Consider the following 25,744-nt stretch of genomic DNA (forward strand, 5'->3'; position numbering starts at 1 on the left):
CTTTGTTAAGTGCAGACTAATTTCTGTCCTGGACAATAAATGATGTACATGCGACTTCTTTCCAAAGCCAAAAGTGTTTTCCTGCTGGGTTATCTCTTCAATCGCTCAGTCTAGGGTAAATAACATCTATCTAGATGTTATCTAGAACAGTGGTAGCCAACCTTTTTCTCCTAATGACTCATCTTTTACCCATGGATATGCTGACAACCCCCACTTCATTCTCCTAAATACACAATATATCGGCTTATCATTCAGTATATGAAAGCTGGAACAATACATTTAGGGTCTCAATATTTATCATGTTTACATTTTATTTATAGAAGTGGGGAGATTTGGGGTATTTTTGTAATGCCATTACATTTGAACTGTAAAAGGTTGAATAAGGTACTTCTATGGCTAATTATTGACCAATAGTACATATGTTGTGGCTTGTGCCTTTTATAACTATACCATCTGATACCGCCTATAAAAAATGGTTTACTGGAATTATCTTGCATTATTGTTATTACATCAGTGGCATAAAGTGGTTCCAATATTACCCTTTGTGGGGAAGCTGGCCCGAGTGATCAAAATAGGAGGCAGACTCAAAAGAAGTCCCATTAGACAATATTTATTGTCCGTGTAGTCATACTCCATGAACCCAAAAATAATACATATTTACAAAAGTGGACAGTGCTCAACGAAAACTAAGCAACAAAAACTTAAACAACTAAGAAAAAGGCCACGAGTACCCTGGCTACACTGATGTTCCCCATCTGTCTAATTTCCCCGGCTAAAATACTCTCCTGTACCAGAAGCTCCTCCCCCGGTATACTCCATCTCTTCTTCAGGGGCTGTGGGTGTAACATGAGCAGTATTTTCCATATAAAACCATCTCTCGGGGCCCAAGTCCCTTTACTAAAAGTGTTCAACAAAATAAACTATAAACACTTATCATTGAAACAAAATACACAAGACATTAACGTAAAGAAATAAACAAACTTAAACCAGTTTTCCCCTCCACATGGTCCGGCCCACGACCCCTCTCAAATCTATAAAATGGCTGACATAGGGACATAGGGCCCCCCTTTGTTTGGACCATGTGGAGATGCAGGTAAGAGAATTAATGTATTGAACTGAATAACTAAATAAAATATATTTTAACTAACTAGTGTGTGGTGATTTAACTGATTGAAAACTAAACAAAACAAACCCGGGATATTTCTATTTAGTTTAGTATTGAAAAGTTATTGAAAATGAACAGACATGTGCACAAACCAAATTATAATGCTATTAAAAGGGACAAAGGCCCACTTTGTCACACCCTTTATCGCAGTATATCTCTGTACCAATATATCGTGCTTCAGAATTTGTTATTGTGACAGGCCTACACTTACCTTATTCACTACAGTTCTAAAAGGAAAAACATAGTATTGTTTGGTGAATAAAGATGTTATAGGACAATAATGATTATAAAACACTTAACAGAAGCAATTCAAATGTCATCCCTTCATTAAAATTCACAATTTAATCCTCTTTTCTTTTAGACCTCTTTTCTAGGAACCCCTGGGGATCCCCTGAGAATCTCTTGGGGTCGGAACCCGAACTTGGGTCTTATCTAGAAAGATAAAAAGCACATCCCAGACGACGATGTGCTAGTGGACATGTGAAGCATGACTCTACAGCCTATAGTCCCGGACCAGACTGGAAGTTTTAATGAGGAAAAAATACAACTATCCAGCTCTAATTGAAGGCTAAAGGCTAGTCAAATCTATGTAACTAAGCTCACAAAAATGATTTTGAAATTTCGAGAAAGAGTATTTTATACTTTTTAGGCCATTTGGATGTTTTATAGATTTCTGTAGACATTTATATTCATAGTCGAATCTACAATACAAGGAAATGGATATCTATGCATAGACAAGTGGTTTTCAACCTTTATGGAGTTGCAGCACTTTTGAAGATGAAAAGATGCTGCTGCAAACCATCCACTGCAACGTTATCAAATTACACCAATTTGAGCAAAAAAAAAAAAAAAATACATACATGAACAAGATTTTTTCAGGCTCAATATTTATCGGGGAAACTGTTTAATTCTTGTCGTGAATTCTTTCTTAGTTGGATGTAGTATTAGGCGTATGTGGTGACATTTGACTTGTAGATGGTTCAATAATTAACTTATATGACACATTATAGATACTAGAACTAACTACTTTAATATTTATTTGTACTATTTATATAATGCCAGCCAATGTTTCATATGATTCACAGAAAAGGGTTTACTGTGACTATCCTGCTTTGTGAAAGTTGTAGAAATTCATTTCAGTATTATCGTTTGTCATGATATTTTCTGAATCAATATGTTGCACTTCAAAATTTGTTATTGTGACAGGCCTAAAATAATGTCCATGTCTGGCACGAGGGTCAGGAAATTGCCATAGTAGTTATTTTTTGCTCAACATGCTCCAAAATGGCCACTTACTATGTTAAATAACTGTGAATTCAAAATTGGATTTGAAATTTTTCTAAGGCACACAAGTGATCCCCAGCACACGGGTTGAAAATCAATGGTGTAGACAACCTCTAAAGTACGGCTGCTTGATATGAGGAACAAATGTGATAAGACAAATGCTGAATATTATAAAAGTTGCTAAATCCTTTTATCACAATCACTCTGCATGAAATTATACATGGCTTTTGTTCAAGTCACTGACATCTGCAGTGCCAAGAAAAATATAATAAAGCATAGAATCATTCAGGTTTGTGGCTTAGAAATGTAAATGGGACATACAGTATAACAACTTCCACAACACCTATCATTGCAAATGTCAGTCCAGACAAATCCTACGACATAATAAATGAATTGAAAAACAACACTAGGACACCTCACCTCACAGTCCATCAGCTGTCGAAGGCTCTGGGAGACAGACCCACATGCTCACACACACACACACGCACACATACACATATGCGCCCATGGGGAGGAGGTCAAAGGCAGAGGAGCGAGTGGAGTGCTGCATCTGATGTACTGCAGGAGTCTTTGCTGTGCTGGGTGCATGTCAGCTGCCAGCGCTCCATCCATAGGAATACGATTACGAAGCCTAGTTCACACAGACGGAATGCCAAATGAGATAGGCTGCTGAGAAATACCGAGTAAAAAACAATGCAACTCAATCATGCTTTGAGGTAAGGACATCCTGTCACAAGCATAGATAAATGTATGTATGTGACTACTAAAAGATAAAACATCCCCAGAAAGTCTCCAAATGTTTTCGAAAAGTGTTTACTTGTCTGCTACAGAATGCTGCTTATCATTGTATCACACATCAGGCTATCTGGTACATGCATTTAATACAGATCTATTACAGCCATTTATTCAAACACAGGAGATGCATACAAAGAAATACAATTTAAAGAGGGGGGTATTACACTTCTGGGGGTATTAATTTCACATAACATATTTAGACATAATGTTACCTTTTATTGTTTTGAAAATGCTACATTTGCTGAAAGATAGGGATGCACCAATCCAGCTTTTTCAGTTCCAATAAAGATTTCAATACTATAGCTTTAAGTACCTGCCGATACCCGATATCAACCGATACCAGAGCAGAGACTGAAAACAGCATTTATTTCCTTGAAACAAAAATAAAATAAGACAAAACTGATCCAAATGTGTTATAAATGTGTTGTAAAAAATACAAATGCAAACATTATGAGACTTTCTGAACCGACTAAGACCAGTAAAAAGTTATTACATCGATTTACAATCAATATCTGGAAGCTAATATCCGATTCAGCAAATTTTTATTAATGCATCCCTACTGAAAACAATGTGTTTGAACCTCCCGTACTTCACCTTCAGGGCACTATCACAACATAATCAGCATGCATCCCGCTAATGAAACTACTGCACACCACATCAGGTTTGTGAAGTTGTGGTGTATTTTGTATCATGCATTTGTATATCTGTGGAAAATGACCATCGGGGAGTATGGATGACATGGACTTGTGGGTGGAGCTTTGGACAGAATTTTACTGCTAACCATAAAGAGGGTGTGAATACATATAAAACCTCTTCAGGCATGCAACCACAATAAAACTGAACTAAAAGTAAGTCATTCTATCTCCCCACAGTTGCTAAATATACAGCATATTCTAGGGTTTTATTGCAAAATCATAAATTGTTAAGTGTCAAAGTTCCAACCAAACTAGAAGCTTGACCGAAGGGATAACAAACTTTAACAGGAGGAGGAGTTGCTAGATGGCCATGTGAAACATTCTCCTTCAACAACCCCTTGAGCATCACTCCACTGTAGTATTTCTTTTTTCCCCTCCAACTACATCCTCCACCAGAAAAACATCACTGATTTCAATTCTCTATGGGTTTTTAGAATGTTGCACAATAATATATAGGCATTTTCTTAACACGATTGGCAGTATGATAGCACTGCACAATAGGGCTGAACAATTTGGTAAAAATATCTAATTGTAATTTTTTTTCAACAAGCATTACAGTAAAATTTGTGTTTTTTGTTTTTTTTAAAAAGGTTTTGGTCATTTTTAGTTTTGTTGTTTGAAGAAAATTATTGTATCAGGGCTCCAGATTGGGACCAATTTGGGCACACATGCACCAAAAATTTTGTCGGGTGCAACAAAAACTTTTCCTTGGGCGCACCGGTGCACCTGACAGATCCTCAACATATCCCTTCTCCTCTGTCCTCTGCACTCATTGACGTGGATTAAATAATACACACTTAAGTGATTTTTGTAACTGACAACTAAAAGAAAAAAGTGTTAATTCACTCGCAAGCTCTGCCCTCACCTCTGTACAGACAGCTGAAGCTAGCGCTCTGCTGCATACAGCTAAATGCACAGCAGAGATCATAAGTTTGGATTTTCATCTATTTGTGGATGAGACACACCATTTACCTTTAAAGAGAAGCATCAAACCTGCATATCCTCTACAATATTTAGTTACTTAACTGAGGCTGTGGCTCACTCTGCATGTATTATAGTGGAAAGATCCTTAAAAGCACATCTCACTCACTAGTTTTGAAGTCAGTTTTTATTTCATAGTGTTTTATTAATTAAACTTATAGGCTACTAATTCTGTTTTAACTTAAAGAAAAGGTAAATTCTTATTTGATCAAATAAACAACTGTGAACAATTGCTAAAATTAGTCATTAATGAAGTGTATGAACTGTATATCTGAATCAAAGCTATTTATTCAGCCTTTATTGTTGAGTAAATTTAAGAACATATTTCATGATGGCTAAAATAAGTTGGTCACTCTTCCCACTGTGAGCAGGTCTATAAATTTTTTGAACATTTGTGTTTGTTGCACCGCTCTTCCTCAGATATGATTTAGTTGTTCTCATTTTTGTTTCTATCCATTAAAAATACCAGATTTTATGCATGATTTAATATTTTGTCCTTCCAGTTACATAAACTTCAAATAATAGATCACATATTACCTCCCAAAAGTTGCTTTTTAAATTGCTTACTTGAGTAGTACCTTGAGTAGTACCAAAAAACGTTGTACTCTTACTTAAATTTTGGCTACTCCATCGACCTCTGCTAAGCATTCACAAGTGCTCTCCTTTCTGTTCTCTTGACTCTATTTAAATGTATTTTATGCAAGATTAATTCTATTAAAACTGAATGCTTCGTAAATATGTATAATATGTAAATTATACTTACAGATCCATATTCACTTCTGGACTTGAACTTGTTCTGCCTTGATGCCACAGAGCAGCAGAAGAAGTCATGCATCATTTCCCATTGAAAACCTCACATGTTCAAGGCTACAGGGGCATATGCAAAAAGTGGAGGAAAAACGTATTTACATTATAGCTCAGCTTAGAACTGTATAACTAGTACTTAAGAGCTATAATCAACACATGGTATCATTACAGGCTAACTAGCGCTAGATAGGCTAGGCTAGACAAAGTACAGCATTAGCTTTAGCTCTATAGTCAACATCAGTTACCATTATGAGCTAGGCTAGGGTAAACAGAGAACACATTAGCTTTGACCAAAAATAGCATTACCTTGATAAAAGTTGATAGCTACAGGTAAGAGAGGGATTGATAAACATACTACTTTTCACTTTTCATTTCAGGTCATTAAGGTTAAAAAAGAAAAGAAACATTACCAGCTAAGTAAAAACACGCAACTTGTCAGCTAGCTTAGCCTTAAATGGATGCTAACCTGTTGTGCAGTCCTTTCAGCGCGCTTTTTCTCAGCATGTGTCCACTTATTACACAAAAGTTCAACATTTTGTCACATAAACTTTACTGGTAGTCTAGTTATTGTTAAATTAAAAGCAGCTACACAAAAATGGTATAATTGAATTGAAAATGCACAAAGTCCTCCTGCATCCTCCGGCTGTAAACAGGAACACATGCAGCTGAGCTAGTCAACGTGAAAGCTATCAACATTTTAGCAGTGCAACTATAACCAGTGTTTTCTAACCAGGCAAAAAGATGCAAAGCCCATGTGACAGCCATTTTGATCCTCCAAAGTAGAAAGCACATAAACTTCTCAACTACAGGGAGTGAAAAACATAATGAAAATAATTCAATAAGCCCTTGGATACTGAATTATGTAGTAGGCTTAATAAGATAGGCTGTTACAAATATTGATTCACTAACTTACAATAGCCTCTGTTTACTACTTTTAAAATGATCTGTAATGCACATCAACATTGCAAATAGCACTTAGCTTTGCAGTTATCAAGACTCTAATGTAGCTTATTATAGAATACAAAATTTAAATTACTTTTTTAATCTGCATATATAGTCCACTTTTGCAGCAATTAGCAAAATATGCAAAATGAAAAGCTTTTTTTTTTTTTTTTTTTTAAACTGCTGCACTAAAAGCTTAACCATTCTCATACTTGGACGAAAAAATAGATATGGAATTTCCTTGGCGCACTGTAGCCTATTCACCAGAGCAGAACAATCCAGTATGACAGCCTTGGGTATAAGCTGACATATAGGCATACATAGGGTTATAGAAGGGTCACATGGTTCAGATGGGTTCCAAAGATATACCATGAGATGAGCTCTGCCCAAGCAGTATATGATGCCGCTGTAATGATAGCATCCATAATAGCCTCACCTATTTAAACAAATGGAAATGCACCTGGCACTACGTATTCAAATATGGAGCTTCAGCAGAGGGGAGGTTCGAGCTCCTTAAGTGCCTCTGGGCTAACCACACTGGGGTCAGTATAATGGTGACAGATGGCCCTGAGGAGTGCTGTTAGCTTGGGACGCACAACCCCTTACCGAAAATGTGCTCCGACACACTGGCCCTGCACTGCCTCGTACACACATGGAGAGACAAAAAGCTCTCTGTACCTGACTCTGGCAGTCTCGCAGTCCTGACCTGGAACTACAAAGTGATGTACTGTTGTAAATTTGTAAGGAAATTGCAAACTCAAAATGGTGGCTGTTTTTGCAAGATTGTTTTGGTGTCGCTATATGTGTGTAATCGAAAAATTATGACACAGAAAAAATGTAATATTCTATACAGCGCAAAATGCTTCTCATGTTTGGAACCTGCTCTGCACAAATTGTGTGGAATGGCTCAATGCAAATGTTAACACAGCACAACAAGCTCCGAATGGATTGATGGCTTGATTCCCAAACACTGTGTCCTTAAGCAAGACACCTCACCACTCTAAATGGGTTGCTGTGAATAATTTGTTGGTTAGAAGCTATTGGTGCACATTGGCTGTCTCATAGCACCTGTGGCAACAAGTGTGGCCAGAGAATTAAAGAAATACAACATCGGAGCAGCACTTTAAAGTCCATACAAATACATCAAATACATAAAAATGTAAATACATCATCCAGTCTCATGTCACCAGGCCACAGGGTCCAAACTACGGCCAAATGCAGCCCACAGAGTAATTCTGTTGGCCCACAGGCTGGTGAATTAGCCTAAATGGACATGTTATTGCTTTGGTTAGAATGTTCCACAGCACAGCATTAACTTTATTACTTGTCTGTTTCCAAGAAGACAAGCAGGTGGCGCCACCAGGTCAAAGTACAAATTAGATTTGTGTAATGGCAAAGCCGCTTAGTGAGTAATGCATGTTCTGCTTTAGCAATGAAATGCATATGATTAAATAAATACAAAATATACATTTATTCCAGACAAAGCAATAACATGGAGACAATCAAGTGGTGAATGGAACGCTCATAAAAAATACATAATAAATACTGCAGTTTCAAATGCAAATCTACATATTTATGCTGAGTTTGTACAAGAAACCAGGGCTCAATTTATAACAATGAAGCAATCAATTGAGCATAATACAGAATTTGGGCATTGCTTACAATTGTCTTAAAGAAATAAATAATTAAATAATGTTATGATATACAAGCTATCACCGATTTCCTTTATGTTAAATCATGTTATTGTCCTTACAAGAATCCACTGAATGTAGGTCTCAGGACAGTACAGGATGTATAGACAGCACAGTGACTAATGGAGTTTAGTGATGGCAGTGAGACAGGAGCTGATTGTCTTCTACTGCACAATAGCCTAGCAAGTCAGCGCCATTATCCTTCCACACAATGTAAATAATTACTGGAGCCTGTGGTGGAGAGTCAAGTTCGATTCCTGAAGAGCAGTGCCCCGGGATGCATTCAAGTGCTCCTGATACAAGTGGGTACCATTATACCACCCATCGCAGTCCAGGCATTATATAACGACTGTATTTATTTTATATAATGGTACAAATGGGTCCCATGCTTTATGATTGAAAACTAGTATATGCCAGCTGAATATATGTTGAATTTTGCGAGCTGGAATGCCATACAAGTTGTTTGACTGTATTGTTTAATTAAAATGGGAACAGGTATTTTGTTGGCTTTTTTTTTTTTCATAACAGTTTATTCTTTATTTCAGACACCTAGGCGACTTGATGCATAATTAATTTTCGTGAGCAAGGACCTCACCACAACAGTATGCAAAGAAGCTATATATGCCAAGAGACCTACTATGCAAAATCAACTTTTCTGAGCTTTTAACTATGTTTAGTTGTTTCCTCTTCTCATTTATCCTCTGAAGTTGTATTTAGAGTGATTCATGCATGTTTGAGTAATATTTATTCTCCTGTATTGACATCATTGCTTGGATCTACCAGGTTTTATTTTCTTAATTGGTGACACAAGCAGGATTCCGCAGTATTGTATAGCTATTTTGGCACAAATGCAGCTCACAATAGTGTGATCTGCAGAGCACGGTCCAGCAGAGCAGTTCTTTGTTGTGATGGTGTTTACACCGACGTCAGCTCCCATTGGGCCCCTGCATTTTTTAAACCTGGAAATCAGCACACTTATTTCTTTTATTTCATTCTTTTAGATCGATATTGCAATTTAAAATGTCCAAAATACAACATACTGATCCACAAGTGTCAGAGATTATAATTGTATAGTAGACAAAACAAACATGGTTAAAAGCTTTAAAAAGACGATTTTGTTTAATAGGCCTTTTTCAAATATGATGATGTTATATGTGTGATAGAAATTTAAGTATAGTCTTTAAAAGCATTTGATCTGTGTCAGTCTGCCAGACCCAGACCAGACATTAACATGTGTGAAGGCTCTGTCTCCATCCAACAGGAAACTCGCTGTTGTTCTACGTGTCTAAGTGTAAAAGTTCATTCTCATATGGGTGTGAAACAAAAGTCACTCTGCTTTGAAATGTATGTAGCTTTGTCATTCTGGTATAAAATAGTCAGAGCTCAGATGCTCAGGGTTGGTTGTTGGTTTTAGACTGGGATTTAGACTGAGAGGGGAACTGGGGGAGAGGCCGGGAGGCTACCAGTCTCTGGCGAGGGCAGGCCTGGGCCCTGTCCTGTCTGTATCTGCTGTAACAAACAATAAACCTTTTTTCCTGTATTTCAAAACTCACTGAGCTTCGCAAAAAGATTACTTTTCATCTAGAAATGTAATTTTTCCACAACATATGTTTGATTTTATTTCATGGTAATATGATCATTGACATTTGCGAATTTCCTGTTTTGTATTGCTAAAAATGGGACTGAAAAAGACAGATTTCTGTTATACTACATTACAAAAGCAATAGTTAGAAAATAGTATTACCAGCTCTCGTTAATGCCCCATGTTTTCTCTCCAGCTCAATAGGCTATTTTGTAAATAGCCTCAAGTTAAAGACTAGCACTATTGATCGGTGGTGCGCATATGCATGTAACCATCCGGATAATCGCTCCACAGCTGAGCCTGTCTGTAGCCCTGGAATATTGATCAGCTCTGAGGAAACAAAGCAAAGCAAGTGTGTGGAAACTACACCTTGAGTCACTGATCATAGCAAAACAAGGAAATCCCATGATCATACCACCACACTACGCCAGGGCAGAGGGGCCAAAAATTGTACTCAAGTAAGAGTAAAAATGGTACATCATAATATTATAAAAGTAGAAGCAAAAACTAGAAATGACTCAAGTAAAAGTAAAAAAGTATTTGATAAAAGTACTTCAAGTAAAATAGTTACTTGAGAAGTATGGGTATTAAGTGCTGACATTTTTAGAACATCATAGTTACCCTTTATTGCTTTGAAAATGCTATGTTCACCAAAACAACATTTTAACATGTTGAATAAGTTTCACTTTTATTTTTGACACCATAACCCTAAGCCTAACCCTCCCTTTGCTCCCTGTGCTAAGTCACTCCTCTTTCAGAGCACTATCACAACACAATTGGCGTACATTCCGCTAATGAAACTACTGCACATTGCATCAGGATTGTGAAAATGTTGTGTTTTGTATCATGTTTTAGTATATTTATGGAGAGTTGTCGTGTGGGAGCATGGGTGACGTAGGCTTGTGGGCGGAGCATTGGACAGAATCTTCCTGCTAACCATAAGTAGGGTTTGAACCAGGAGAGGTCACTAGATTACTCAAGCAAGCATGGATGGGAGATAGTTGTTCAGTTGGAGTGTTTCTTTGTCTGACTCCCAGGTTGGTAGTGTGATTCCAGCTCCCACAGATGAATGCTTTCATTGTGTTCATTGTATTTATTGTGTTTCCTTGGACAAGACATTTAACCCACCTCACCCCCAATGTCTGCGTACACTGGTGTGTGAATAGGTGAGTGGTTCCTTGATGCAAAGCGCTTTGAGTGTTTTGAAGGTGGAAAAGTGCTATATAAATATGTGACCGTTTACCATGACATCTAAAACCACTTCAGGAAGAAACAATGTTATAACTTGGTAGAAAGCTTCAAAAAGTCTGTTTTGCCGCCCTTTATAGGAGGGCAAAATCTGTCCATTTGGCAGGTCAGACCAACTGGACAGAGTAAGCAAGATCTTGAGGCAGTGGGACTGTAAAAGGGGGATCCAAGTGGATTGCACACAATGTGTTTGAATGCCAAGACAATATCTCTGCTTAGTGTACTTGCACCCCAGAACGATCAAAGCTCAAACAAAACAGACCTCACCAGCCCATATAGGAAGCTTTGGAATAAATGGCCCCAAGTAACAAAGAGATTTCAAGTTAAACACTCAAAATTATCCAAAAACTAACTGAGATGCACAGAAAACAGGACTTTTCAAAACAGTAGCACCCAGTTCTGCCATGATTACTCAGTGACTTGAAAAACAAACTGAGTAAACTAAAGTGTGTCTTTATGACTTTGCATTTAGCACCCCAATTTTAAGATCTTCTTATTCATCGTCATGTTATTTATAATTTAAATTTAATGTAATTTGAAGGACAAAACACTGAATAATGCACAAAAGCTGGTATTAAGTCAAAGGAGGCACAAACATGAGGAAAAACTAAATCATCTATGAAGGACCGGCATAAGAAACATAAAGATTCAAATCATTTAATAGTTAGCCATTTCTAGACATAGATTGAGAAGAGTAACCAAAAATTTTACTCAAGTAAGAGTATTGTTACTTCAGTAAAGATGTTACTCAAGTAGAAGTAAAAGTATACTGCTAAAGTACAATTTCATTAAAAAGTTACTCAAGTAAATGTAACTGAATACTACCCACCTCTCCGCTCATGTTTGTATTCTGCACACAGCCGACCAAAAGAGATAGAATTAAAGGTAGGAGGGTAAAGATGGAGGGAGAGGTATGTAGATGAGATGGAGGAGTAGAAGAGATAGCATGCAGGGATGGATGGGCTGCACCTGCCAGACAGACCTGATTAATTGTTTGTGATGCAAGAGAAAGTGAGAGCAGATAATATAGAAAAAGAATCCCCAGAATGAAACTGTGCTCAGATGATATGGTGTCACAGGAGAGTTGATAAGAGAGAATGGTACAGCTAAATATTGGTTTAAAAATTTGACTTTTAAATATATTTGCCTTGATATGTACTAGGCTTGTCAAAAGTATTGAAAATCTGATGCTAATTGTATACAGTATTGTACTATACTAAAACTTACTAAAACAGACACTTATTTGAGAAGTCTCGATACTAAAAAGTCACATTGACAGGACAGAAATGGACCTTTTCTGAATATCTTTAGAAGGATTGTGAGGCCACATAGACTTATACGCCCATGGACCACTATGAAACCTACTTGGACGACTGATAGATTACACAGATATAAGGTCACATGGGAATATAAAAAAGTAACATGATTTAATGTTGAATCTATTGAGAAATTGAAATTAGGGAGTGAAACATTTTTGAAAGGAAAAATTAGCATCATGTCTAAATATAACTGAAAGTGAAGGCATTTTGCTTAATGATACACTATGTAATTTTTCTGGTGACACAGAATGGCATTGAACATATCTATCTACACTCACCTAAAGGATTATTAGGCACACCTGTTCAATTTCTCCGTAATGAAATTATCTAATCAACCAATCACATGACAGTTGCTTCAATGCACTTAGGGGTGTGGTCCTGGTCAAGACAATCTCCTGAACTCCAAACTGAATGTCAGAATGGGAAAGAAAGGTGATTTAAGCAATTTTGATCGTGGCATGGTTGTTGGTGCCAGACGGGCCGGTCTGAGTATTTCAAAATCTGCTCAGGGTTTACAAAGAATGGTGTGAAAAGGGAAAAACATCCAGTATGTGGCAGTCCTGTGGGCGAAAATGCCTTGTTGATGCTAGAGGTCAGAGGAGAATGGGCCGAGTGATTCAAGCTGATAGAAGAGCAACGTTGACTGAAATAACCACTCGTTACAACCGAGGAATGTAGCAAAGCATTTGTGAAGCCACAACACGCACAACCTTGAGGCAGATGGGCTACAACAGCAGAAGACCCCACCGGGTACCACTCATCTCCACTACAAATAGGAAAAAGAGGCTACAATTTGCACGAGCTCACCAAAATTGGACAGTTGAAGACTGGAAAAATGTTGCCTGGTCTGATGAGTCTCGATTTCTGTTGAGACATTCAAAAGGTACAGTCAGAATTTGGCGTAAACAGAATGAGAACATGGATCCATCATGCCTTGTTACCACTGTGCAGGCTGGTGGTGGTGGTGTAATGGTGTGGGGGATGTTTTCTTGGCACACTTTAGGTCCCTTAGTGCCAATTAGGCATCGTTTAAATGCCACGGGCTACCTGAACATTGTTTCTGACCATGTCCATCCCTTCATGACCACCATGTACCCATCCTCTGATGGCTACTTCCAGCAGGATAATGCACCATGTCATAAAGCTCGAATCATTTCAAATTGGTTTCTTGAACATGGCAATGAGTTCACTGTACTACATTGGCCCCCACAGGCACCAGATCTCAATGCGATAGAGCATCTTTGGGATGTGGTGGAACGGGAGCTTCGTGTACTGGATGTGCATCCCACAAATCTCCATCAACTGCAAGATGCTATCCTATCAATATGGGCCAACATTTCTAAACAATGCTTCCAGCACCTTGTTGAATCAATGCCACATAGAATTAGGGCAGTTCTGAAGGGGGTCAAACACCGTATTAGTATGGTGTTCCTAATAATCCTTCAAGTGAGTGTACATGGAGACAAGGAAGTGACACCACCAGAATGAAACTCCGTTGATCACAGATACAGCAGCTAAATATTAGTTTGACAATGTGACTTTTAATATCTTTAGCTTGGTACCTACACTAAAATGTTATAGAGAGCATGCAGCTACAGTTTTTATCTTTCGATTTGAATAATTTATTAGATGACTGATGCCCTCTACTGGCAGCAGTCTGAAATGAAACATTTTCAAGTGAAAAATTTGCATCATAGCTAAAGTCAACATACCTCAAACAGATGCTTTGTAGTGAAGGTATTTAACTTAAACATGCATTATGTGACTTTTCAGCTTGTTGCTTGTTTCCATGGAGATGAGATTATTTGGCCTGGAATGTTCCACAGTATGCATGTTATGTTGTGTGTTTTTTTGCATTTGAATTAATGGATTAATTTGAAATATATGAAATGAAGACATCAAATCAAGTAAAATAATTGAGTATAAATATAATGTTTTAAAATAGCATTTAACTTTTTTTTTATCTCCATGGAGACGCAGAAGTGACACTGCCAGGCCAAATTACAAGCCAGATCTGTAGTGAGGTGACCCACACTACTTAAGTCAGGACTAAACACATTTTAAATAGAGCTGATAAACTGTGCAGTACCTAAATGACGAAAGAAAAAAAGAACAGGTATCCACACTTCAAACTCCACCCCTACTGCCAGGTGTTTGTAATCACAAGCCCCAGGCTGTAATTATTGTCTTGTGTGATGTCATTAACTACTTGAAATTGCACTGACTACTGGAGGCTGCACAAACGTATATTTAGATGTTTTTGATCAGAAAGCTCCAAATGTACCTAGTTTGCACTAAAATGGTTAAAAAAAAAAAAAAAAAAAAAAAAAAGACTAGGAACCGTAGATAAAACCATGTACACGGTTTAGTAGAGAAAACGTGCTCCTTGGATGTTCTTGCTAGCGGGGTGACGGTTACGCTCTAACTGTTACCACCACATACTGCACACAATTGTTTTCAAGCTGGTTCGATATGGCCAATCCATTCTTATTTCTTCTGCCCATGCCCTGCTCCTCATTGAGTACCAAGATATCGCACCAGTCAAAGGTGAAGATGCACTTAATTGGTCATTATCTTGGGTCTCTCTCTCTCCCTCTTCTTCCCAGAGAAATGAGGTGGATAAGCCATATTAAACAGGTTGGGTTCCCATTGTAGAATTTGATAACTGTGACTAATATACTTTTCTGGACAAGGCTCTGTTTTTGAAAGAAACATCCAAAATCCACCAAAGAAATACTCATTATTGTTTGAAGGCTTGGCTCCTTGATAAATTAATGTTGTAGCTGCAAGTCCTGTCAATTGACAACTCTCACGCCTGTATGATTAAATATCATCACTTTTGGACACAATGTTGCAAAAAAAGCAGCACGAAATGACAGAAAAGATTTAAAGCTTGTGCCAGTTTTTGTTTCATGTGGATAAGCCCATAAATCAGATCAAAACACTTCCAGCATCTAGATTAGCATTAACTTACTCTGAGTTGTGATTCGTGAGTTATTCTGTAAAGAAAGTATCCCATGCCCACAGCTTTAAAGTGCATAGGAGAGGTTTTCATGTTTTTTCTAATTATGACTTGTTTTGCTGGGATAGTACATGTGCTGAAGTGCAAAAGAAACAGAAAGTATCATTGTAAAACAGAATCCCTCTATCTCCGCCAACGGAAAATTCCATCCAAAATGCAGAGACAATTTACGCACAAGGAACACATTTTTCTGGCAGATTAAACATTGATTTAACAAAATAAAGGTGTCTATTTTTACTTGCCTAATCATAACTATTCTGTAATTTAGACAAGTTTTAGCCTTTGTTAACATTATGGTTGCTAGGGAACAGAACTGGTATGTCATATCTGCTGCTTGTGTCCAACCAGGAAGTCAAATAATAAACTTCCCAGAAAAAAATAGACACAACTAGATAAAAACGTAAGTATAATGATATATTATGAAATATGAAAAAGTACTCCAACCAGTCATATGCACTTTAATTAATTGCAATCATGTTTCTAAAAGATTCTCACTGTGGACCAAACACGAATATTGACTCTGCATTTTAAAATATATAAATAAAAACACAATAAATAAATGTTTCTTGTTACCGTGAAATACTGCTATGAAGCGGGGCCAGCAGCAGAGAGTCGGCGAGTACAGTTTTGATTGTTGTGCGCAAGGTTATGAAATAATAAAGACGGTGTCTGTTTTCACTCTTGTTGTTATTCCTGTCTGCTTTGGCTATTAGTACCTTTTTCCATAGATGTCTACGTGGGTTAAGGGCATGGGTGAGGATTCCTGTGGATCCACACTGCCAGTCAAAAGTGTGGACACGTTCTTTTTGTTTACTACGTTTATACAAATACAGAAGACATTGAATATATGAAGCATGATGTATGAATTTATGTAGTAAAAAAAAAAAAAAAAGAACTTCTGTTAATGACCTTTATGATGAAAGTTTTCTGAAATAGATTTTTTTGTGGTTTTGGTTTTTTTTTTCATAGCTGTGCCTTGTCAAGGTCAAGAAATGCCAAGTGTCCAAAGCAGTGATCAAAGCGTGACTCAAACAGTTATTAGTTATTTTTACTTTTTGTTTACTATATATATTTGTCCATTCATAGTTTTGATGCATTCATTTGTTTTCTTTGTTTCCTTTGTTTGCTTTGGGTCTGAGGATGGAGATATAACTCAGACATAAATTATGTCTCAGGGCCCCATTCCTGTTCAAGGAAAGATTGTCGTTCTGTCTTTATACTTATACTTGAATTGCCTGTCTTGAACAGGAATAGATGAGCAGCGAAACGTCTTCACTCATACAACTTTTTGTCCAGTTGACAGATTTAACTTTGACTTTTACTATGGAACAGCAACTGGACAACTGAGAGATTACACAGACATGGAAATAAAGAAAAAACATAAATGAAAAATGTGCCAAAACCATAGACCATTTATATAAATGAACATAGCTAACCTGCTAGCCGCCAAGTCTGGCTCCAATTCACATTTAAATATTGTTGCCCCTCTCTCTGTAACTGCTGCAGCGAGCCTCGTCATTTTGGTCTCAAAATATTTGTATCAACCTGCTCTACATGATCCTGGTGGTTTTATTTTGCTATTTTGTCCGTGATTCAAGATATGAACATTAATAACAGATAAATCAGGCGCCTTCTTTCCCCAAGGTTGCACCCCTTAATATCAATAGCCTTGCTCTGGATTGGCTTTTTGGTTGCTATGATACTCGTGGTCAAAATGGCAAATGTGGAACTCGGCTACAAATTTTGCTCCCACGTTTTCAGTTTAGTACCTCCGTGATTAATTGTCTTGGTGACATGCAGGCTGGGATGTGTGCACTGCTGCGTGGGTACAGTGTGATGAGCTGAGGGTCAGATCCACACACTGTTGCTCTGTACAAAGGTTTCTATGGGGCAGAAGGAGCCGGGTAAACACATGACCTCAACTCCGATGGGCCGATGTTTAATCAAGGACAAGCTGTGCCTCTGCCCGGGCTTCATTGTGCACATTAAGGAAAGGGGTCTCAAGACATTTAAAGTACTGTTGCAGAAGATATTTGCATTATAAATATCTGCTGTGTGAACGACTGATGCTAGCCAAACATAACAAATGATTTCTTCATAATAAAATTTAAACCGTAGCTGAATAATACTTTTACATTACACAGACATTTAGTAATTCCAAACTTTATGGGGCTGTGAGATGTGGCTAAAGCGTAAACACAAAACTATTTCCAGTTTATCATCAGTTTTTTCTGCATTTATTTCACTACCCTGTGCCTCTGTACTGTGTTTTAACATCTCTTTATATAATGCATTAGGTTTGGCTCATGTTAGGTGCTTTATGCAGTGAAAATATAATATTTTTGATCTTGATAGGAGTGCCATGCATCCATAAACATGAAACAGCTGTTGTTAACATACGGCGGTTTTGTTTTACGAAGCATATCGGCTCAACAAGTTGGAAACACAGGAGTTTATCACAATAACAATTCAGCATTTGGTGTGAAATTATGATTTTCTGTTTATATCTGCTTTTTACCATTTTTGCCTGAGTCTGCTCTGTTGCTTAGTTCCTTCTTAAGCTAAAGTGACCCAAGAACCGGAAAGAGCCAGACTGCTTTGGATTTGTAGTACCCTTCCAAACGGGCTGGTACAGTTCACTTGGAGGCACTTTTGGACCGTACCAATATGCTCCAAAGCAAACCAAGCAAAAGAAGCTTAGGTCTAACCAGGATAAAACCATGACTAAACCACAACTTGACTAAGACTAAGAATTTACACAGTAACAAAATATCAATCCGCAATCCAAACCAGAACAGAAAATCAAAACCCATCAAAACCAGCAAATAGAAACTGCGCATTTATAGTTACATAAACCCATATGGCATCTTGTTTGTGTGTGGATAACTCCCGTCCTGTTCTGTGGTTTCAAGTTCACCAAAGCAGAACGCCGGAACTGTGTGAAACAAGCTGTCGAGAGAGCACTGAAATCCACCTGCTTTCAGCCTTCAATTTAAAGCATCCATCAAGAGGAGGCAATTAGCGCACAATACTGGGACCATGGGGTTCTGAACGGCTCCCATAACCAGAGCGCGGGATGGTAAGTACCCCACCACACAGGCCCGGGCGATGGGAGGCAAGCGTGAGGTAATAGTCATGATGAGGCAGACAAATGAGGTGAGGTGAGGATTCAGTGAGTGATGCCAACATTAAAAAATGCGAGATTATGATGTAAATGATGATTGGATTCTGCGGGTTTAATCGTGTGTATCTGCTTCATTTTAGACACGTCATAGTATCTTAAAGGAACTGTATATGCGATTTTGAATTTAATTTTGTAGTTTTTTGTTTATTTTTAACACAGCAGAGCAGTCATATTGCTGAGTTGAGTAATGACCAAGAGTAGACTGGCGTCAATTGTATACTGATGTTGTGCCCATAGGCAAGACAAAATTTTATATAGATCAGAACCTAGTAATGAATGTATATCTAGATCAGATATACATTCATTACTGTGAATTATAATATACAATGGGTCTTAGATGATCCAATTGGACATATAATTTATTACAATGAGTTTGATTGTCCATTAGTAATATTGTACTCTATATTTATAGTGCTGCACTTTAAGGTCCAATAACAAACTGAGCTCCTCCAATGTCCAGCTACAATATTGCAGATTGCAATTCCACACTTGACTTCCTGCCCACAACAGCCCAGCGGGACAGTGAGTCGAGGAGCTATATACCTCTGAAATGAAAAAGGCCAGAGCTTTCTTTAGCACGTTAGTGTCAGATCCACCAAGAATCTTTTAGGTTGTAAAACATGCTATGCTGAATCAGTTCATCTTAAACTGATGTAAATGATTTCAAGTATCTTTTATATGTGAACCAGGGCTTAGTTTTAGAGCTGCACTTTGTACATTTTCTGGTGAATACTCTATCACCCGCTTGTCTCCATGAAGATGTTGGCAGATTTTGAAAGGTTCCACCCCTTTACGTATGGCAGGAAACAAATATATCTTGAATTTATTTGATTTGATGTTGTTGTTTTTTAATCTTGAAAAACCTTGAAAAAAGCAAGCTTTCCTCTCCACAAATCTGACCTGTAACATGCCCTGGTGGAGTAAATCACCATGGAGATAAATAAGTTTAATGCCACTGTGGCACAATTAATAACGTAACAATGGACGCGATACATTATACTATGCAAAATGTGATCAAATGGACAGGCTAAAGAAGCTAGTAGCTAGCACAGAAATCTACCAACATTTTACTAATAAGCCAGTGTATCTCTCAAGCATGACTAAGGTGAATAGGACTCAGGACAGCATTATGCAAATCGCAGTGCATTTTAATAGGGTATGCTAACATATGCAGCGAGACATCAGGGTCCAATGTCATGCCCGGAGCAGGAAGAGCCATGAGCCTATCCTCCATGGCTAATCTCCTAATAGCACTAATGCTAATTCACTGATTGGCCTTCAGTCTCTGCCCTCGAGCCTCACACATCAGTGAGGGGTAGATTACACCGACAACCACGGCCCTGGGCGTAATGCAAGTGGAGTGGCCCTCTCATCAGACGCCATCTCCACAGCTCTGATTACACGCTCATCATTAGTTATGATCACTAGCACTGATTGGTCATTTAAATATGCATGTTGATTAGGTAGCCCATGTACACCAGTATGCATTTGAATGGCTAATCAGAGAAACACTAGTGGCTTTGGTGAGTGTTGTGGTGGGTGCCGGGTATTTATCACAATGTGGGGACTGTAATCTGTATATGCACACTCAATTTATTCCTCGGAGAGGGCTATTATGTGTATTGCAAACACATATTGCCATGTGACCTTTTATAGTTTTGAAATGCTTGAAATGCTATATTCACCGAAAACAACGTATTAAAAAGTTTCAGGTTCACTCCCTCCCTTTGCTCTCACTCTCAGATCACAACACAATCACTGTGCATCCAGCTAATGAAACGACTGCACATCGCACAGGTTTATGAAGTTATAGTACATTACTTTGTATCACGCTTTTGTATATTTATGAAAACATTTCACGCATGGATGACATAGGCTTGTGTTCTGTCTTGATCGTGCAGGAGGATTTGAATAGTGCCCAGGAGAGATTGCGTGGTTACTCAAACAGGCATGGATGACATATAAAACCACTTTGAGTATGTTTTTATAACATGGAAATAAAATAAAACAAATACAGATAGCTACAAAAAGTTGATTTTGGATACTACCCCCTCTTTAAGAGGGGCAAAAATCAGGTCCCTTTGACATAAATCCTTTGTTGTTAGATCAACAACATGATTTAAATTTCAGATATGGATAGGATGACCTCTTTGATTGTCCTGAACATTTAGGCCCATGTGTCTCGTTTATCTCACATATTCCACATATTTATCTGTGTCACCTGGACAGTATAAAATAATGAGCTTTACACTGAAAACAGGAAATCATAAACATTCCTATCAATATTTGTGGTGCTGTATTTTAGGGTTGTAACATGATAGATTCTATTGCTATTACTGTTCCTAACTAAGGACGAGTTCACACATGCACAATCACTACATCTAAACCAGGACAAAATCTGGAACTAAACCTGGATTAGACCAGGACTAATCCAGAACTAGAAAGGACAAACCCAAGTCATCAATTCACATTGAAAGTCATATGGTTTTAAAGCAATCTTTATTTATAAGTTTTTAGTTTTATCAAGGTTGTCCCAACCTGTGCTACCATATGGCCCAACTTGTCCTACTTATCCTGTTATTTGTGGTGGTCACCCTAGATATGGGTTGAAATTAGGCCAGTGATGGAAGAAGTATTCAATTATGTTACTTAAGTAGAAGTACAGATACCAGAGCAAAAAATACATAAGTAAAAGTAAAAGTATCATGAAAAAATCTACTTGAGTAAAAGTATTAAAGTACCCATTTAAAAATGTAAATGAGTAAAAAGGAAGTATTTTTGTATTTTGGTAGTTTGAGATCTAATGAAGCTTCAAATGTAGTGATTTTGATACAGATTTGTTCTCACTTTTGTTCAACAGAAATACTGAATTATTATTTTTTTCTCCGAGCTGTTTTTATTTGTATATTTTTGTTTGTTAAAATGTGTTAAAAAAAAAATAAACCCCTCACACTTTTCAACAGGTCTCATACAATAATAAAAATACTTTTACTTTTCAATCCTGTTCAAAAATGAAGTGGAGTAGAAAGTACAGATACCCGTTCTCAAATGTAGTCAAGTAAAAATAAAAAGTATCCAGAAGTACAAATGGCTAAAATTTATACTTAAGTACAGGAATATACTACTTTTACTTCATTATGTTCCACCATTGTTTAAGGTTATGGTTTAGGTTAAGTTTAGTCTATTATGGTTAAGGTTAGGAACAGTTGCCGGGAAATGAATGTAAGTTCCTGGGTACATTTACTGAGTCAGAAAAACATGAGATAACCAGAATAATCAGCTAGCCCATTATTAGATCTGATTTTGCCGTGTGTTTACCTGCACAAAAAACAAGATGCTCCACATGTCACTTAATCAGTTGATTTCGAGAGTAACTGTTGCGTTTGGAGGATGAAGTGCAATGAATTTTAAAAACCCTTTCAATCTTTAATATTTTCTTTTTGTTTTGGTCACATTAGTTTTCCTTTTGATGACATTATAACTTTCAACACTAAATTAAAGTATTGTTTATGATACCATGTGGTCTTACACTAGTTCTGATAAAACTCAAAATGAAACTGTTCAAAAAAGGTCAAATTTTATCCAGTTATGCGATTTCTTAATACTTGCTTAAATATTCAGTGTCGATACTATAGTTTTAGTAGCGTATCAATTATAATCTAATTTTTTATACTTTTGACATCCCTATTTACTTGGGATGTAACAATAACCAAAGTATCATGATATCATAACGTCAAATCCCACAATAATATCGTGGGCTGTCACAATATATCGAATCTCTTTGTTTACATTCATTGTTGTGGCGCAGCATGAGCTAAAAAACAGAAGGAACTCCAGACCATGATCCTTTGCTCTATTTCAGTGCAGACTATGTGAAGAAATAACTATTATTAAGCACTTTTAAATCTTAATTATTTGTATTATGACAGTACCAGAGGATTGTGAAGGCATTTTAAAAGGAAAAATGAAGTTGTTTTTTTTTTGTTTATTTGTTTTTTTTATGCAATTCTGTTGGCCTCTGCAAAATATCACAACAAATATCATACTGTGGGACGCCTATTGTAAAAGTATTGAACCGAGAGATTTGGATATTGATACATCCCTACTACTCACATCAGATGTACCTGTTTACATAGCATTTCAATTATTTGATAACTCTATAAATCAGATAATGATCAGATTTGTGCACGTAAACAAAATCAATGTAATGATGTCCCCAAGAAGTATAAAACCCAACCCGTGTGCATATGTGTGTGTTATGGTGCTGCTGACAGGTTGTTAGCAGCTATTCCGATGAGGCGTCGTCTCATTAGCCTCGTTTAGCTCAGTCTTGTTGGGCTAATTGACACAAACAAACACTTGGTCGGAAGCAGTCTGTTCCGCGTATCCCTCTGCTTTGATTTCCTGTCACTCTGCATTATCATGTGGAGGGATGTCAGGCCATAACATGGGTCATCAACACAGCAAATATGAATTTTAATGATAATATGATGATTTCAGTTTGTAATAATTAAGCCGTTTGTCTGTAAGATTTGTCAGTGACACTTTATAATAACTACAATTGGAAAGCTTATCAGTTCTTGAGTTTTGAACAGCGAACAAATGGATCTGTTTCAATTATTATTAATTATTATTAAATAGTTGATCTAAGTATGATAGATAGAAACAAGTCAGTGGACTGGTTTCTTTTATTACGTTGTTTTAGATTAATATTGCGATTTAAAATTTCCAAACTATAACATAATGATCCACACGTGTCATAGAGTAATAGAATATAATTATATAACAGAGAAAAACACAATATGTCTTCTTTAAGATTGATTCAGGCTTCTCCTAACTCCTTACTCAGGTGAACACTAAGCCTGAATCTTGAAAGTCCCGTAACTGATTTTTCCTGTGTATTTGAGCAAAATTTGTCTCGCTCCAGTTCAAATACATTGCATAAGCAGCTCTTGAGGTCAAAATAGGTTTACTGTTTGCTGTCTGCATCTAATTATGAAGTGTTTTATTATTCTGTTACCAGGAAGTGTGTGTTAGGATGCTAGTTGTTGTTAGGTTTGACGTTATGACAAAACTGCACTAGTCTCTGAGAGTTGAGAGTGAAAAGTGCCTATGAACCTATTGTGTTAAGTCCACTGCAAACTAACTGAACTAAAAGAGAGTATTTAAAGTACAGTATGGGACTTTACAGCCATTGAACATATGTTGTATTTATTCAATTACAGGTGTTTGTATTATTAAACAAATCCTTTATTAAAAAGTGTGAGCGGGGTTGCCTCTCACAGATCTAACCTGTAAACTGGCCTAGTGCCATCTGTCTTCTGCTTGTCTCCATGCAAATAAATAAGTTAAATGCCATACTGTGGAAGATTCAAACTTCTAAGAGTGCTCATAACTAACTGTAAAATATGCGCATGACTATTTAAAGATATTCATAGATTTTCAATTGTGGATCCATAGACCTTTTCTACTAAAGTCTGCGAAATAGATTGAAAATAAAATAAAAAGTCCAATCCAAGCATGGTGGACAGTAGTTACATAAGGTGGCCCCTCCAGCTGGTGTGTGTAGTCTGCTGATTTATCTGCTCTGTAATGAAGCTCTGCTAAGGCCACTAAAGTAAGCAAGCTCGCCCGTCTCCATGGAAACCCTCAGCATCTCAAAGACCAGCCTAGTCTTTGTCACGATACTTCAAATACTGAGCAAACAACTGCTCTTTTGTGCGGCAGTAGCTAAGTTGGTGAGTACTCATTCTCTGATCTGAAGGTTGGCAGTTCGAATCCCGCTCTCAGCATTAAACATCATTGATAGAGTGGTCAGATCCACCGACCTACAGGCTCCTACAGATGAATACGGTCCTTGTCCTTTTTCAAGACACTTAACCCACCTCACCCCCCTGTGGACACTAAGGTATCAATGTGAGTGTGAGTGGTTAAGTGGTTTTAATTTAATTTATTAAGAATGATTCAGGCTAGTAACTACTTAATTAAGGGTTTAGGGTTAAGAATCAATAAGTACCATCAGGATTAAACTGTACTCAAAACAGGACCTAACAAACATTTATGTAGGCAATGTTACTTTGACATGAATGAAGGAAACAAAAAGCTACTTACTCCAGGTGTAGTCGAGGTGCAAATGTATCTTATTAACATGGTAAAACAATAGTAGGCTATTTACCGAAAAGCTTGTATGGAGGATAGAAAAGCAGCGGACGTGGTTGGTTTGGTTTGGTGTCGCTGTGGCCCAGAGCAAGAGCAGTGGAGCGTACACTAGGAGGGACATGTGTAATCCTCTTCACACATGGCACAGACAAACTCACACAAACTCAGATGAGGAGTAGCAAAGTACACAAGAAGTCCACAAGAAGAACAGAACAGCAGAGATCAGGAGGAGAGGAGTCTACCAGGGAGAAACCACAAAAATATACTAAGGTAAGCTGAGGTCAGCTATGCAGTTAAAAGGTCCTGTACCCCATTTTTTCTATGTATTTGAGCAGAACTTGTCTTGCCCAGCAAGCAGTCCTTTAGGTCAAAATAAGTCCACTGTGTACTCTCTGTATCTAATTATAAAACGTTTTATTGTCCGATCATTAGGAAGAGCACTAGCTATTGGTTCTTGTTAGCATTATCATGATGGCAAAACTTGGTCTGATCTCTGAGAGTTGTGCAAAGTGCTTAAAAACTCATTGAGGTGAATAATTAGGATTCGGAATGCATACGGTTAAGTTAGGAATAATTTTGGACCACATTTTGAAGTGCTCTCAGGTTTTAAGTAGGGATGCACTGACAACATTTTTTTCCAACGAGTATTTTATCATAACAGTAAGTGTTGTCTTACTTTTACCACGGTCACACTTTCGCCTCTTTTAAAAGTTCTGAACTCGCTCTCTTCAGTAGCAAAATTAGTTTGTCATTACAATAAGTTACAATGCAAGCCAAAAAGAGCGCACTGCTCAGTGCTCGCTGCTCAGGGCGTTCCTATCAGGGTGCTCCGCTCAGGGTGCTCCGCTCAGGGTGCTCCGCTCAGGGTGC

The sequence above is a fragment of the Periophthalmus magnuspinnatus genome, chromosome 6 (genome assembly GCF_009829125.3).
Source record: "Periophthalmus magnuspinnatus isolate fPerMag1 chromosome 6, fPerMag1.2.pri, whole genome shotgun sequence".
Lineage (NCBI taxonomy): Eukaryota > Metazoa > Chordata > Actinopteri > Gobiiformes > Gobiidae > Periophthalmus > Periophthalmus magnuspinnatus.